Here is a 15867-nt window from a genome sequence, read left to right as displayed (position 1 = left end):
TGGGACCTCCCTTTATATATCTGGGTGACCAGGTGAGGAGTGTCTCCCACAAATTCACCCCCTGTGGTCAAGGTGTGCATTTCTTATGTATATACAGTATTGCAGTGTTGTTACATAAAGGTTACATGCATGACAGTTTGGGGTCCTCGGTAGGCACAGAATCGGACTTGCACCTGCTCTCTGCACATGTAGGTCCTGCTGGGCCTTGCAAGGGGACTACAGACAGAATTCCCGGAACGCCCTCAAACTGGAGATGAAACATTACGAGGGAAGACAGGTGAATTTTCTGCCTCCCCATTCCTCGAGTGCAATTTATGAAACTTTTATAAATCACTGGTGAGGCCTCAGCTGAAGTACTGGCCCCAATTTCTCCACAAGCGGCGGGATCGATGCGGCCAGGGTTACTGGCGGTGGAAAGCCCGTTCGACTCGAGTCCGATTTCTCTCTGGAATCTTCCCATGATTGGGATTGTTAAGCCTACCCTGTGGGTTTCCTGGCCAATTAAGAGGAAGCGGGTCTGATGATGTCAATTGATGACAAGTCATCAGCCGGTTTCCTTAAAGGGACCATGTTCACAATGATTTTGACTGTTCTTCTGTCAGTGTCCTGCAGCATTGAGGTGATGCAAATACTGAGAAGCACTGCACAGAGGTGCACGGCTGCACCCAGGCTCTCCCGTGACTCCCTCCAGGTGCTTATTGAGTGAGTCATAGCACGCAGGGAGGTCCTCTTCCCTTCAAATGGGTGGAAGGGACATCCCCAGGACACCAACGCAGCTTGGTTGCACATTTCACAGGAGAACACAAGCAGGGATATCGTCAGGGGGACCTGGCTGTAGTGGCACAAAGCTTTCAATGATCTCAGTAGATCACAAAATGTCACTGCAAAGCTGCAATCAACCTCATCCTGCTGTGCCACTTATCACATCCCCATCACTCTGCATTCTCTACCCTACTCCTGCACATCTTTACTCACATCAATTTATCTTGCACCTTCACCCATCCCTTTCTCTCTCTCTCTCTACATCATCAATTCCCCATCTCACGAGCCACCCCTCACACTCACCCTCATCCTTGTTCAATCATACCAACTAACAACAAGCAAAGGTAGGCACTTGGGTGTTTTAGCCAATGTTCATGTAGACTTTCTGCTAATGTATTGTCAAACATTGAAATCTTTATTTTGAACACTTTGTGTTCTTGGGACAGATTTGTGTGCACCTTTGGAAGTAGTTTAGAGAGTTGTGGTGAATGGTCAGACATAAGGGTATACGGCACAATGGTGATGAGTGTGAAAGGAATGGCTTGGGCATTGCTGGGATGATTTATCATGCTGGTGTGGGGTGGTGTACAATCTGGCACATCATGTGGCAGCCAGGGTGCATGGCATCAAGTGAAGTAAATGTGGCCATGGTGAGGCCATCCCTGGCTTCCCGGGCAGCAATATAGTCAGGTGCTGATGCCCTGTGTCCTGTGCAGCATCAGGTAATTACATAGACGTTTGGTGTTGTTGTTGGTGATGCTTGTGTGTTTAGTGATCGTGGTGTTGGGGCCGATTGTGGTGGGATTCTGAGGACCAAGGTGAGATTTTATCAAGGGCGCTGATGCCGCTGGAATAGATGGTAGGTGAGCTTGAAAAGACGGAAGCGATCTGTCAATGGTGAGAGAGGTTGCTCCGAGGAGGTGACAGCGAATAGAGAGTTCACTGCAAACACTTCCAACCTGCATATAACTCAACAGTTTCTTCCAAATCGTGAAGGCTTCATCTTCTGCCATTGGAAAGTGAACAGCTGTGAAATGGTAGCTTTTATACTACTTCTGCAGCTGTCAACTTGCCAAAGCAATGGAGAGTCACTGAGAACCCGATTCCACTTGTCTGACGTGTTCATCAAGGGATTGCAAACCCATCAAAAAGTTGGCAAAATTGTAAGTGCCTGTTTTTAATCCTCTTAAATAGCACTAAACTACCTTTTAATTACCTTAATGAAATGGCCCGCCGCTTGCTCTCGGGTCTGCAATCCGCACGCAGACATGACAGGTCAGAAACGCACACGGAGGCGGGTTCAGAGCTGTCAATCAGGGCCATTTTGACAGCAGGCCCGCCTCCTCACCCACACTCGCAGAGCTGAGAAGATTCTGGCCTACGATTCTATTTTAGTGTTATACACCAAAATAGTACAAATGCGTCCTCATTATTCAAGTTGAAATTCAAGTCTGACTCTCAATCTAACAGTGAAGCTTTACATCACTATGGCAATAAGTTGTGTACTGTTTGTTGGAAGCTGCAGCTCTGTTATTATTTACAGACAACTGCTTGAAATCTGATAGCAAACCAACCAGCTCAATATATTTAAGGAGTGCAAAGAGTTACTGGTTCATATCTCCAATGCCCTGTAAATACTATATTATGCACTACTTGCAATACCTGATGGCAGAAACCTATTTAAAAATAAAATAACAGTGAATAGTTTTAAAGGTGTGAGATACACTGAGTGTCGCTGATATTCAGCGAGTCTCAGTATTTGGGTCGTTGTCACAGTTCCCCCACAATCTACCTTTTGTTCCTAAACCTGTAAATGATGTGGTTGTGCTGTGTTTGAAAGTGCAGGCCAGTGTATTTTTATAATCTGGAATGCACTACCTGAAAAAGTGATGGAAGCAGATACAATATAACTGTTAAAAGGGAATTGGATAAATGCTTGAAAAGGAAAATTTTGCAGGGCTTCGGGGAAAAAACACAGGAGTGGGATTAATTGGATAGCTCTATCAAAGAGCCGGCACAGGCACAATGGGCCGAATGGCCTCCTTCTGTGCTGTACCATTCTATGATTCTATTTTCTAAAGTAAGTACTTTGAATAATATTCAATAGATATATCTCCAATCTGTGCCCAAGAGAAGAATACTTTTGGAGAGCTAGTGTTTGTGGAGAGAGCTATAATCAGGGATGGGCTTGCTCACTGACCATTATTTGCTGAGGTTCACTTCTAAAACTTGACAACCCTGTGGCTTGAAATTATTTTTGCAGCTTCTGATTGTAGTATCAACTCTCCACTGAACACCGCTACAGGCCATGCTTTCTGATGACCTGTTTTTAGTGAAGGACTTCTATTGTTGGATTGTGCACTGGTAATTTGTTAACCTTACACTTGGGATTTTCAAGTGTATTGTTGAATACATGCCTTGTCATTATGTGTGTTTTCAGCTTTCTTACCTTGAGGCTGAAGGCAGTCTGTACAGAAATTGGATCTTGTGTCACTGAAGATGAACTGATTACAGTTTGAGTGCAAACAGCATATGAATTGTCAAGGTTACGTGAATTATAATAGTAACTGAGATCAGTTTAAGATCGAATGTTCAGCACTCAGTGTTTTGCGATGCTGTGATGCACGGAGCATGGGCATGGACACTTGCAAGGGAGGTGGACGGACATTCTAAAGGAGAAAGTCACATGGGATGCTCTTGCACATCTGGTGGTGTTGGAATAGGTCTGGGAATAACCCACTTTCATGACATGGCCATGGTGTATGGTACCGAGAAAGCCAGGAATGAGAGAAACATTGAAATAACATATGGATCTCGCATAGAATTTGCTGATAGATCGTCTACAGCAATAATTGTGATGTTTCGTTGCTAAAAAAGAGTTGTATTTAACTTTGGTCTGCTCAAATATTCACTGTAGATAAGTGTTATAAATAAGACACTTAAGAAATCTGGTAATTGTAGCTGCTTGTTAATTGTGAGGTCAGTTAGAGGGCAATGATAGCTGCTTGTAATTTTCTGGCTCCAGGTCTGAGAACCTAGTATTTCACTTTTTCTGTCAGCCTTGACGCATTGGCAGCACTCTTGCTTCTGAAGGTCATGGGTTCAGGCCTCATTCCAGAGACTTGACTATATAATCCAGACTGACACTCCAGTGCAGTACTGAGGGAGTGCTACATTGTTCGAGTTGCCATCTTTTGGATCAGATGTTAAGCTAAAACTCTGTCTGCCCTCTCAGGTGGACATAAAATATCTCATTGCACTGTCCAAAGAAGATCAGTGGAGTTCTTCTGGTGTTTTGTCCAATATTTATCCCTCACCCAACATCACTAAAACAGATTACTGCCATTTGTGGGAGCTTGCTGGGTGTAACTTGTCTGCCGTGTTTCCCTACATTACATCAGTGACTGCACCTGAAAAGCACTTAATTGGCTACAAAGTGTTTGGGGAAGTCCTGAGATGGTGAAAGGCACTATATAAATGCAAGTTCGTTCACTACATTAAGATTGTTTTGCCTCTTAAAACAAAGTGTGATATGTTGAGGTGTGACATTTGAAGACTGATTGCCGGTTTCTGCCTGCCAGGCAGGGTTACAGAGGTTGGGGGGAGTGGGGGGGGGTGGCTGTGGGTGGACAGTTAAAATGGTCCATGGGACTTACCTGCACTGCCTTCACACAGGACCTGAGCAGGCTAGATGGCAAACTGCTGGAAGCCGACAGGGTCTTCCTTTAAATATACAAATCGGGAACCAACGACGGCTAGTTTAGCTGGAGGTTATGCAAGGAAGCCATTGTGGTTTCACCACCGGGCCTACCTGGTGGTAAGAGGCCCAGAATGGTAAATGGTTTTCATTTATTTTTTTGTTTCCTCTGGGCCAGGAGTGCAGGCCCCACAGGGAGACCTGAGATTCTAATGCCTCAGGCTTAACTCCGCCTTCCCCAATCGCGAGATCCTCCCAAACCCGAGTGCCGGGACTGTTCCCTCGGCTCACCAACGGCTGCCTTCTGTCCCCGACATCCCCGCTCTCGCCCAATGGTCAGCTTCCACTTCCTGTTTGGTTCAGGAGGGATAGTGACGGGGCCTATTCCGATGAGGCCTGGGTGTTACAATGTCCTGGACCTCATGTTGAGGAAGGCTGGATTTTATCCCCTCCACCCCATGTTAAAATCATCCTTATGGAGCAGAATAGATGTGTGTTAGATGAAAATAATTTAATGTTTGAAACCTATAATAAGGTTTTAACTGGGACACTACCCCTTCCTCCCATTAAAAAAAGGAGTTCCAGTCTTTTCATCAGTATGGAGAAGAGGCAAAACATTGCACATTGCCAAATGACATAGTGTGAACGGTCTAATAATAGGAGTCCTTTACTAAAGCAGGTAATTGTAAAACAGACCTATAGAAGTGATGAACAGCCAATACATTGATTGCACTGTAGAGTTGCGATTTAGGGGCTGTTGCCTGTGACCTGCACATACTGAATTCCTAATCTCGGTTGTGGGGAGATACTGAGAATAGTCAGAGCCATCCTGTGCTGCTGTGAGGGGCATTGGCCGGGTGGCCAAGGAACAGATCAGCTGTCCTTCCTCTTGGCTGAGGCTGATCCAAAGCAGGTGGAGACTAAGAATAGGAGAACAATTGAACAAGTACTTTGGTTCGGTATTCACTGAGGAGGACACAAACAACCTTCCGGATATAAAAAGGGTCGGAGGGTCTAGTAAGGAGGAGGAACTGAGGGAAATCCTTATTTGTCGGGAAATTGTGTTGGGGAAATTGATGGGATTGAAGGCCGATAAATCCCCAGGGTCTGATGGACTGCATCCCAGAGTACTTAAGGAGGTGGCCTTGGAAATAGTGGATGCATTGACAGTCATTTTCCAACATTCCATTGACTCTGGATCAGTTCCTATGGAGTGGAGGGTAGCCAATGTAATCCCACTTTTTAAAAAAGGAGGGAGAGAGAAAACAGGGAATTATAGACCGGTCAGCCTGACATCGGTAGTGGGTAAAATGATGGAATCAATTATTAAGGATGTCATAGCAGTGCATTTGGAAAGAGGTAATATGATAGGTCCAAGTCAGCATGGATTTGTGAAAGGGAAATCATGCTTGACAAATCTTCTGGAATTTTTTGAGGATGTTTCCAGTAGAGTGGACAAGGGAGAACCAGTTGATGTGGTATATTTGGATTTTCAGAAGGCTTTCGACAAGGTCCCACACAAGAGATTAATGTGCAAAGTTAAAGCACATGGGATTGGGGGTAGTGTGCTGACATGGACTGAGAACTGGTTGTCAGACAGGAAGCAAAGAGTAGGAGTAAATGGGGACTTTTCAGAATGGCAGGCAGTGACTAGTGGGGTACCGCAAGGTTCTGTGCTGGGGCCCCAGCTGTTTACACTGTACATTAATGATTTAGACGAGGGGATTAAATGTAGTATCTCCAAATTTGCGGATGACACTAAGTTGGGTGACAGTGTGAGCTGCGAGGAGGATGCTATGAGGCTGCAGAGCGACTTGGATAGGTTAGGTGAGTGGGCAAATGCATGGCAGATGAAGTATAATGTGGATAAATGTGAGGTTATCCACTTTGGTGGTAAAAACAGAGAGACAGACTATTATCTGAATGGTGACAGATTAGGAAAAGGGGAGGTGCAAAGAGACCTGGGTGTCATGGTACATCAGTCATTGAAGGTTGGCATGCAGGTACAGCAGGTGGTTAAGAAAGCAAATGGCATGTTGGCCTTCATAGCGAGGGGATTTGAGTACAGGGGCAGGGAGGTGTTGCTACAATTGTACAGGGCCTTGGTGAGGCCACACCTGGAGTATTGTGTACAGTTTTGGTCTCCTAACCTGAGGAAGGACATTATTGCTATTGAGGGAGTGCAGCGAAGGTTCACCAGACTGATTCCCGGGATGGCGGGACTGACCTATCAAGAAAGACTGGATCAACTGGGCTTGTATTCACTGGAGTTCAGAAGAATGAGAGGGGACCTCATAGAAACGTTTAAAATTCTGACGGGGTTAGACAGGTTAGATGCAGGAAGAATGTTCCCAATGTTGGGGAAGTCCAGAACCAGGGGACACAGTCTAAGGATAAGGGGGAAGCCATTTAGGACCGAGATGAGGAGGAATTTCTTCACCCAGAGAGTGGTGAACCTGTGGAATTCTCTACCACAGAAAGTTGTTGAGGCCAATTCACTAAATATATTCAAAAAAGGAGTTAGATGAAGTCCTTACTATTAGGGGAATCAAGGGGTATGGTGAGAAAGCAGGAATGGGGTACTGAAGTTGCATGTTCAGCCATGAACTCATTGAATGGCGGTGCAGGCTCGAAGGGCCGAATGGCCTACTCCTGCACCTATTTTCTATGTTTCTATGTAACAAAACAAAGTCTAAATCCAAAAAAATAAACATGATTGTCATCAGTCTCACTGCCTGTCCATATCAATGTTTGACAATTGTAGCCGTCAGTGGGGTAATCTATGCTTTGTTCAAAACAGTAATGACAAAAAGTATATTGCAACACGGTGAGAGCTATGACGGAATGGGCCTTATTTTGGAATTTTTTCACAACTTCAGGATATTTGAAAACTCGTGACTATTTTGTCAAATTATATGAGAAAATGTCTCAAAAGAACATGAGGTGGAGTTAAATTTTATAGATATGAACAGACACCTAGAGCTTTGAAAGAAACTTTGACTTGCCATTTGCTAAATTATACAGGATTTTTCGCGACTGAAAGGATAGAAATTTGCTGCATGTTTTGAGGTGCCAAGTAAAATAAGATCCCAGATACTTCAAAACACCTGTTTAAAATCTCAGAGATGTCAATTCTGTGGTTGGAAAACAACTATTGATGTTAATCTTTGACCCACGAAGGATGCTAATCACCATGAAATTAGTGTTTATGGCTCTCGTATCACAAGGTAACATAAACTAGCAACAAGAAATAGCTCTCTTCAGCACAACTATCCTTTTGGAAGAACAATCCTGCAACAGGGACAGGTGGTTTGCACCACTAAGGAACAGTTAGAGCTGCACCCCAATACAACTTTGAACATAAAGTATTTAAGATCTGTATCATTGAATCATTCCAAATAAGGTATCAGATCTTTTACTCCCTATAGAAATAAATAGTTCTTGTCACTGTTTAGTCAGATTTTTTCTCCCTTCAATCCAATCTCCCAAGATCCAGGTCGGTGATTGGAGTGTGGGCAGATACAGCAGGAGCGGCGAGGTCAGGGTGAAGAAGCGGCGAGAGATTGTAGAAGGACGTGATTGGGGCCCAGGAGAGGCGTGAGTTTGGGGCCCAGAAGAGGCAAGGACACACTGTGATATGTGTGCGCACTAGGTCCATGCAGCAGAGCTGCTCTCCAGTCGTCTTGGTTAATCCTTGTTACTGGAGCAAGACCTAGCTCTGTCAAGCCCGTGTGGTGGCTGGTGTGCAATGGTCACCACACGTTAAAAAAATCCATGCACAGGCATCTTCCACCCTTCAAGATTTAGTTCGGGAACTGGAATTTTAGGTCCTTCATTGAAACACCTGTGAACTTTTTGACGTGGAAGCAAGTCATCTTCGATTCGAGGGACTGCCTATGATGATGATCATAAGAACATAAGAATATAATAAATAGGAACAGGAGTAGGCCATTTGGCCCCTCGAGGGTGCTCCACCATTCAATAAAATCATGGCTGATCAGATCTTGGCCTCAACTCCACTTTCCTGCCTGCTCCCCATAGCCTATCATTCAAAACTCTATCTATTTCTATCTTAAATATATTCAATGACCCAGCCTCAACAGCTCTCTGGTGTAGAGAATTCCAAAGATTCAAGACCCTCTGAGAGAAGAAATTCTTCCTCATTTCCATTTTAAATAGGCGACCCCTTATTCTGAAATTATGCCCCCTAGTTCTACATTCCCTCACGAAGGGAAACTTCCTCTCTGCATCTACCCTGTCAAGCCCCCTCAGTATCAATAAGATCACCTCTCATTCTTCTAAACTCCAATGAGTAAAGGGCCCAAGCTGCTCAACCTTTCTTCATAAGACAACCCCTTCATCTCCGGAATCAACCTAGTGAACCTTCTCTGAACTGCCTCCAATGCAAGTATATCCCTCCTTAAATAAGGAGACCAAAACTGTACGCAGTACTCCAGGTGTGATCTTACAGTTGGAGCAGGACTTCCCTGCTTTTATACTCCACTCCTCTTGCAATAAATGCCAACATTCCATTTGCCTTCCTGATTACTTGCTGTACCTGCATTCTAACTTTATGTGTTTCATGCACATGGACTCCCAGATCCCTCAGTATCCTACAGTTATTTTACTTGAGTCAAAGCCCTGAACTTTCTATCCACCTGTCACTCTCTAATAAGCACTTGCCCATTTGTTTATTTTAAATGAGACGATCATTACTGCATTTGATGACTGTTTAATTCCAGTTTTCTAATAACCTCAAATTTGAAAATAGCTATCAAAAATTCCTTGTAGATTTTTTTATTCCAAATCTCCCAATTTATTTGTGCTGTGATCAGGTGCAGTAATCTGCCTGTGCAGATGGGTTCTGCATAAGGGGACAAGTAATTGGGGGCGTAGCAACATGGAGGTGGAAGAAGATGAAGAATACAATGGCTGGTATTCAGGAGGAGTCCACTGCTAATTTATACTGGTGGGTGTCTTCTTGTATTAGGATTGGCAATAATGACCATTTACATGAGAGCCGAGTTGGCAATCACAGTGCAAACATTATATATTGGCAATGGGAGGGTGGGTTACAGGGTAAATTTGGTCGTCTTTTGGCATTATAAATCAACTACCACAGTGATGTCTTCTTTTCCCACACCATGGTGGTTTAATATGATTATTTTTATCAACTGATTTTAAACTATATTCTTCCTCAATCTACTTTGTTACAAGCAGTAGCTTAGAGTCTGTTCTTTAATATCTATCTCCTATTCAACTGTAGATTATCTTAAATATCACAACAGCAATCAGAAATGTACTTCCATTCTTCATATTTAAGGATTTCCTAGTGCAGCAAAGCAACTGGACTACAGAGCAGTACGATTTGAGTACATTCTCACATGGTGAGGTACCAGTTTTAGAGCAAGTGTGGAGTGGGGGCTATGTACTCCTCCCGAAGCAAAGGAGAAGCAGAGAGGGAGAATCAAGCTTGAGAATATCATAGAAGCAGGCCACTCGCCCATTATGCCTCTGCTGGCTCTTTGAAAGAGCTATCCAATTCATCCCACTCCTTTACTCTTTCCCCATTGTCCTGCAAATCTTTCCTTTTCAAGTATATATCCAATTCCCTTTTAAAAATTACTATTGAATCTGCTTGCACTACCCTTCCAGCAGTACATTCCAGATAATTAAAAAAATTCTTATCTTCTCTATAGTTCTGATGCCAATTATCTCAAATCTGTGTCCTCTGGTTACCGACTCACATGTCAGTGGAAATAGTTTCTTATTATTTACTCTATCAAAACCCCATATAATTTTGAACACCTCTTTTAAATCTCCCCTAATCCTCTTCTGCTCTAAGGAGAACAATCTCAGCTTCACATATGGATGCAGAAAGGATGTTTCCACTGTTGGGGGGACTAGAACTAGAGGGCATAGCCTTAGAATAAGGGGCCGCCCATTTAAAACTGAGATGAGGAGAAATTTCTTCTCTCAGAGGGTCGTGGATCTGTGGAATTCGCTGCCTCAGAGAGCTGTGGAAGCTGGGACATTGAATAAATTTAAGACAGAAATAGACAGTTTCTTAAACAATAAGGGAATAAGAGGTTATGGAGAGCGGGCAGAGAAGTGGACCTGAGTCCATGATCGGATCAGCCATGATCATATTAAATGGCGGAGCAGGCTCGAGGGGCCGTATGGCCTGCTCCTATTTCTTATGTTCTTATGTTCTTCTCTAGTCTCTCCACATAAGTCTCTCCTCATCCCTACTATCATTCTGGTTAATCTCTTCTGTGCCCTCTCGATGGCCTGGACATCCTTCCTAAAGTGTGATGCCCAGCATTAGACACAACGCTCCAACTGAGGCCTAACCAGTGATGAATAAAAGTTTCGCATAATTTCCATGCTCTAAGAATTAAATTCCATTAGAAATGGAATAGACCTGGAAACAGTGCACCCTCCCACTTTCTCCATGTGCTGTGAAAATGGGGAATCTAATTACCGGTAGGTTTTAAAAAAATAAAACAAAACTGAAGAAAAAATATGAAAAGTTTAATTATTAAAAGGTTTAATAACTTTAGTCTTTAACAAAATATCACAGCTGATCTTCAAACCTCTTCATACGACTCTAGCATTAGTTTAAGCTGTCACTGGCAGTAAGTTCCACATTGATTTCAAGATATAATCAGCTCTGGTTAAGTGAATCCAGTTTAATCAAAGTTTGATTAAATAATCTTCAAGATCACAAAATTAATATGGTTGAGGGAAGTCATTTAGCCCATCTTAGTTCATTCATCCAGAAAGACCCCGCAACTTCCCCCACACCCCATTGCTGTTTAAATAATACCAGCAATTTCACCTCCACTACTGTCCACAATCTGAGTATTAATCACTCTTCATATAACAACAACTTCCAGACATCCGTGCTAAATTTGCCTTTTACTTGCTTGAACCTGTGTTCTCTTGTCCTAGTCTTGCAATTTAGGTTGAAATCATTTTCCAGATTTATCTTTTCCACAATGCTTATGTCTATAAAAAGCTGATACGAGTAATCTCATTTAAACCTGATAGAATTTGTTTTCTAGACAGCAAGGGAAAACAAACAAGGTGGTCAGCAACAGAAGCACACTTTACATTAACACTAAAAGCACAGCATGTGTTCATTAATTAAAGATAAATTGAACATTCGTCATACCTTAAATAAAATGGCATTTTGCTCAGGTCTAATTCAGTCTTGACTCACTGATTGTTCTGAAGAGAAAACACAAGATAAATCTCATGAAGAAACTTACTTTTGTTCGAGATGTTAGCTGTAGCTGAAAGCGAAATAAAAAATATTAGCATATACTTCATGGACCGCTGACCAGCCCCTCAAAGACGAAGCAGACTGCTGTTGTATTGCTGACACGACTCAGCCATGGATGTGCCTTAGCCTGTCGCTTCAGCGCCCTTTACAAATTAAAGTTACAGTTTTTTTATACATTGGACTATTGAAATAATAGTATATTTATTTGATACAACTTACATCCCTGTAAGAAGCTAAGTGCCACAGGCAGGTTACCCTGATGTGCAGTGGAAATGCATTGTGACAGGTGACCTAAATTTGTCCATAAAAGGAAAATGAATTCCTTGACTTAACAGGGGCTAATGATGACAATTTTGATTCCTTCGCTCTCTGTCTTAAAGCCACAGTGCCTTGTCAATAAATACTAAGATTACATGTCATGTATTTTAAAAGTACACTATTGTTTCACTATATCTACATTGTTAAAATAACTTTTTTGTGTGGCTAATACATAATACATTTTAGTTATGTTGCCAGAAATTTGCAATTAAATCAAATTCCACATCATCACTTTTGAAGTAATGTTATTCAACTCTTCGAATGACTCAGGAAGTTTATCCATTGACCAGAAAGGACCCCAGTCTGCGCAGAATTAGCTAATTTCAGCCAGGAGGGTTCTAAAATTGGCCTCCGCAATGCTGGGTTAGAAGAAATTCTGCTCCAGATTATTGTCTTGTGACTCCTGTTGGAAGGTTTGCAACTATCTGGTGAGAACAGAATTGAGCTGAGCTGTAATGCTCCTGGTGGTCAATGAGACAACCAAAACTCACTGTTAAGGCTCACACTTAAATATCGGCAGCTTCGGCAAGGTGTTGTAGGTTGACAGGCTCCTGTGAAACTGTACCCCAGCAAGGAGTCAGTGCTTTCGGAAAGGGAGAGGAAGGGAAGGGAGAAAACCGTTGAGGAAAAACAGTCATGTGATTCAATCTCAGGTGCCTGTGGTCCATGTCAGTCCATGTGACTCAGCTGTCAGTAAAAGATCAATGTGCAGAAAGTGGAATAAATCAACCCTCATGAACTCCAGTTGTACATATCTGAAAGATAGCGGAAGCTGAGTTTAAGAATATAACATTGAGGATTGGATGAAGGTTATCCCCAATTATGATCAAGGATAACCAATGATCGCTGATGCAAGACGCCTAATAACTTGCAGTATTTGGTTTAGAATAATAAACTACAGGTTTTGTAAGTGTATTCTTCTACTTTTGTAAAAGTGGCATGGATAAGAGTCACCGCTATTCTGACTTCCATACTGAGTATGTATCCAAGTTGCTGCTGGGTCAGATATGTTTGCTTTCCTTATTAAAGGCCCTAATTTGCAACCTTTGGGCATGGATTCAGTAAGCCTGAGTATTGCACTCTATACAAATGCAGCTGAGTCAGACGTACAAACATATTTACAAGTTCATCCTTACTGATTATTCAATGAGGTTTGTTCCTCACCTGCCCATAACATTCAACCACAACTGTAACTTGTATTTATATAGGGAGTTGTGGGAGAGATGGGCATGAATCTGGGAGGCAAAAACATTTTCAGGGCTTTGGAGAGGGAAGGTAGGTTGATAATAAGGCAATAGTTTGCAAGGGGAATTTTTTTTTTTAAGGAGGGGCTTTTGACCGAGTTTTAACAGGGAAGCGACCAGGTTTGGTTTAGTGGGAAAGGGTAGGGGAGAAACACCAGAGGCAGCTGAACAGATGGTCTTGATCTTGGTGACAAAGAAATCCGTGAACTGCTGACACTTGTTAGAGGTGAAGGTGGAGGGGGCAGGGGAGATGAGTTTGAGGAGGCAGGTAGTATTGAGGAAAATAAACTTGGGGTTATCTTTCCCTTACATAATGATTCGAGACCAGTGGCTGGTTTTGGCAAAATTGAGCTAAGGCCTGATAGTGCTTGATGAGGTCTAGGCAGATCTGGTGATTAATTGCTAAGGCGTTTGTGCTTCAGTTTGTATCTCCTTAACAGGAGGAAGCAAATATAGTTGCCGTATGAGGGGGAATAAACAGAATGGAAGACAGTAAAGGATTTGCTGGGGGCAAAGGCATCAAAGGTGCAGGTGAGGGAGCAGTGATGCAAATTGACAGCTGTAGAGGTAACATGGAAAATGGAGGCTAGCCAGTTGAGATATGAAAGTGCAGTTATATGTGACATGGGGAAGTTTTTCCTAGTGCGGATGGGGTTAGAAGGGAATAAATGAATGTGGTTGGTGAGGGATACAAGGAAGTGGTCAGAGACGACCTTGCCAGTGACGAAGACCACAGAAACAGAGATATCACAGGAGATGGTATATTTGAAGGGGTGGCCATGTATATGGGTAGGAGAGTTTATATAGAGGGAAGGCAGTGGTCCGGGCCTGCAAGACCATCAGCTGGCCGGGGCCATTGGAGGGAGCAGCGTGTGGTGGCATACCACTGCAGGGAGCAGTGCGTGCTGCTGCAGGAGGGCGATGGCTACGAAGCCAGGTCGCTGAATGCAGTGCGGCCAGGCACAGCAGGAGGGGCGAAGGAGCGGCAAGAGTCCGTAGAGGGAAATGAGAGGGGCCCAGGAGAGGTGAGGGCCCAGGGGCAGCACGGGTCAGCCCACACTGCGATATGTGCGCGCGCTCGGTCTGTGCAGCAAATCTGGTCTCCAGTTAGTCTTGGGTAATCCTTGCCACTGGACCAAGACCTAGCTCTGTCAAGCCCGTGTGGTGGCTGTTGTGTAACGGCTAGCACACGTTAAAAAATCCAAGCACAGGCATCTTCCACCCTTCACGATGTAGTTCAGGATCTGGAATATTAGGTCCTTCATTGAAACACTTGTGAACTCATCCCTTTTTGGCGTGGAAGCAAGTCATCCTTGCTTCGAGGGACTGCCTATGATGATGATAGAGGGAAAGGCTAAGGGGAGGTCAGGAGTGTGAGGAATTCAAAACCAAAAGGGCATGGGGAGCTTAGAAGGAAATTGAAATCACCAAGAATGAGGAGCAGCTCAGTGCATTGAATGATTGAGACAAGGAGGGAGGACATCTCAGGGAGAATATTGGGTTGGGGCTTGGACAATATGAAGATGTCAAGGATTTTAAAGGAGAGACGAGAGGGATGGAACAGGATGAAGTGCTCAAGGGAAGAGAAGATGCCAATAGAGTAAAAGGAGAAACTAGGTTGTGACTTGGTGATAAGGGTCATGCTACCACCATGGTCGTTTGGGTGGGGCAGGTGGTGGAAAGGTTAGCCTGACATGGAGACTTGGTAAGAGGCAGGTGTTGCTAACTTTAAGCCAAGTTTCAGTCAAAGCCAGAATATAAATAAAATCATCTACATGGAATCTACTCTTAATATTTTATCTCTTCAACCTTCTAAGAGTAATTATTTGTGAAGATTCTAAAAGCTCCACAGGGCAATTCTTACATCCATAAGAAATGGCATAGTAACTGTGAATAATTCTTATAGTACTGATACTCACAGATTTTGCTGCTTTAAATCCTTATAGAACAGCAAAGTTTGGAAGAGGAAGTCATAGCTGAATCAAATGGAAAGAATATAATCTGCACAAAAAACATTTTTGCTACGACAAAAGTTTTTTTTAAATCCTCATTTTTTAATGAGTTGTGAGTTTAGGTTCAAGTCCCATTCTGGAAACTTGAGCACAAAATCTAGGCTGACACTTCAGCACTGTACTGGGGGAGTGAGTGCTGCACTGTCGGAAGTGGCGTCTTTCGGATGAGTCATTAAATCGAGGCCCTGTCTGGCCTCTCAAGTAGACATTAAGGATCCCATAGCCCTATTTCAAAGAAGAGCAGGGGAGTTATCCTGATGACTTGGCCCATAATTATCCCTCAATCAACATCACTAAATAATATTATCTGGTCATTATCACATTGCTGTTTGTGGGAGCTTTGCAGTGCATAAATTGGCTGCCTTAAAGTTCCTACATTACAACAGTGACGACAATTAGAAACATAGAAACATAGAAAATAGGTGCAGGCCCTTCAAGCCTGCACCACCATTCAATAAGATCATGGCTGATCATTCACCTCAGTACCCCTTTCCTGCTTTCTCGCCATACCCCTTGATCCCTTTAGCCATAAGGGCCACATCTAAC

General features: G+C 43.3%; 1 protein-coding gene across 4 annotated transcripts in view; it reads right to left on the bottom strand.

Moving 5' to 3' along the window:
* Nucleotides 1-15867, bottom strand: part of ppp2r3a (protein phosphatase 2, regulatory subunit B'', alpha) — a 412397-nt gene that overhangs the window by 298354 nt on the left and 98176 nt on the right. For 3 of the 4 annotated variants that reach the window (XM_070883364.1, XM_070883368.1, XM_070883367.1), the window contains one exon: nt 11637-11692. The exons of the other annotated variant lie outside the window; for it this stretch is intronic. The gene's annotated coding sequence lies outside the window, so the exon portion shown is untranslated. The remainder of the gene's footprint in view (nt 1-11636; nt 11693-15867) is intronic. 4 annotated transcript variants of the gene reach the window in all.

This window comes from Pristiophorus japonicus, chromosome 6, assembly GCF_044704955.1.
Source record: "Pristiophorus japonicus isolate sPriJap1 chromosome 6, sPriJap1.hap1, whole genome shotgun sequence".
NCBI lineage: Eukaryota > Metazoa > Chordata > Chondrichthyes > Pristiophoridae > Pristiophorus > Pristiophorus japonicus.
Note: the sequence above shows the minus strand (reverse complement) of the source record. Positions and strands in the feature narration are given on the sequence as shown.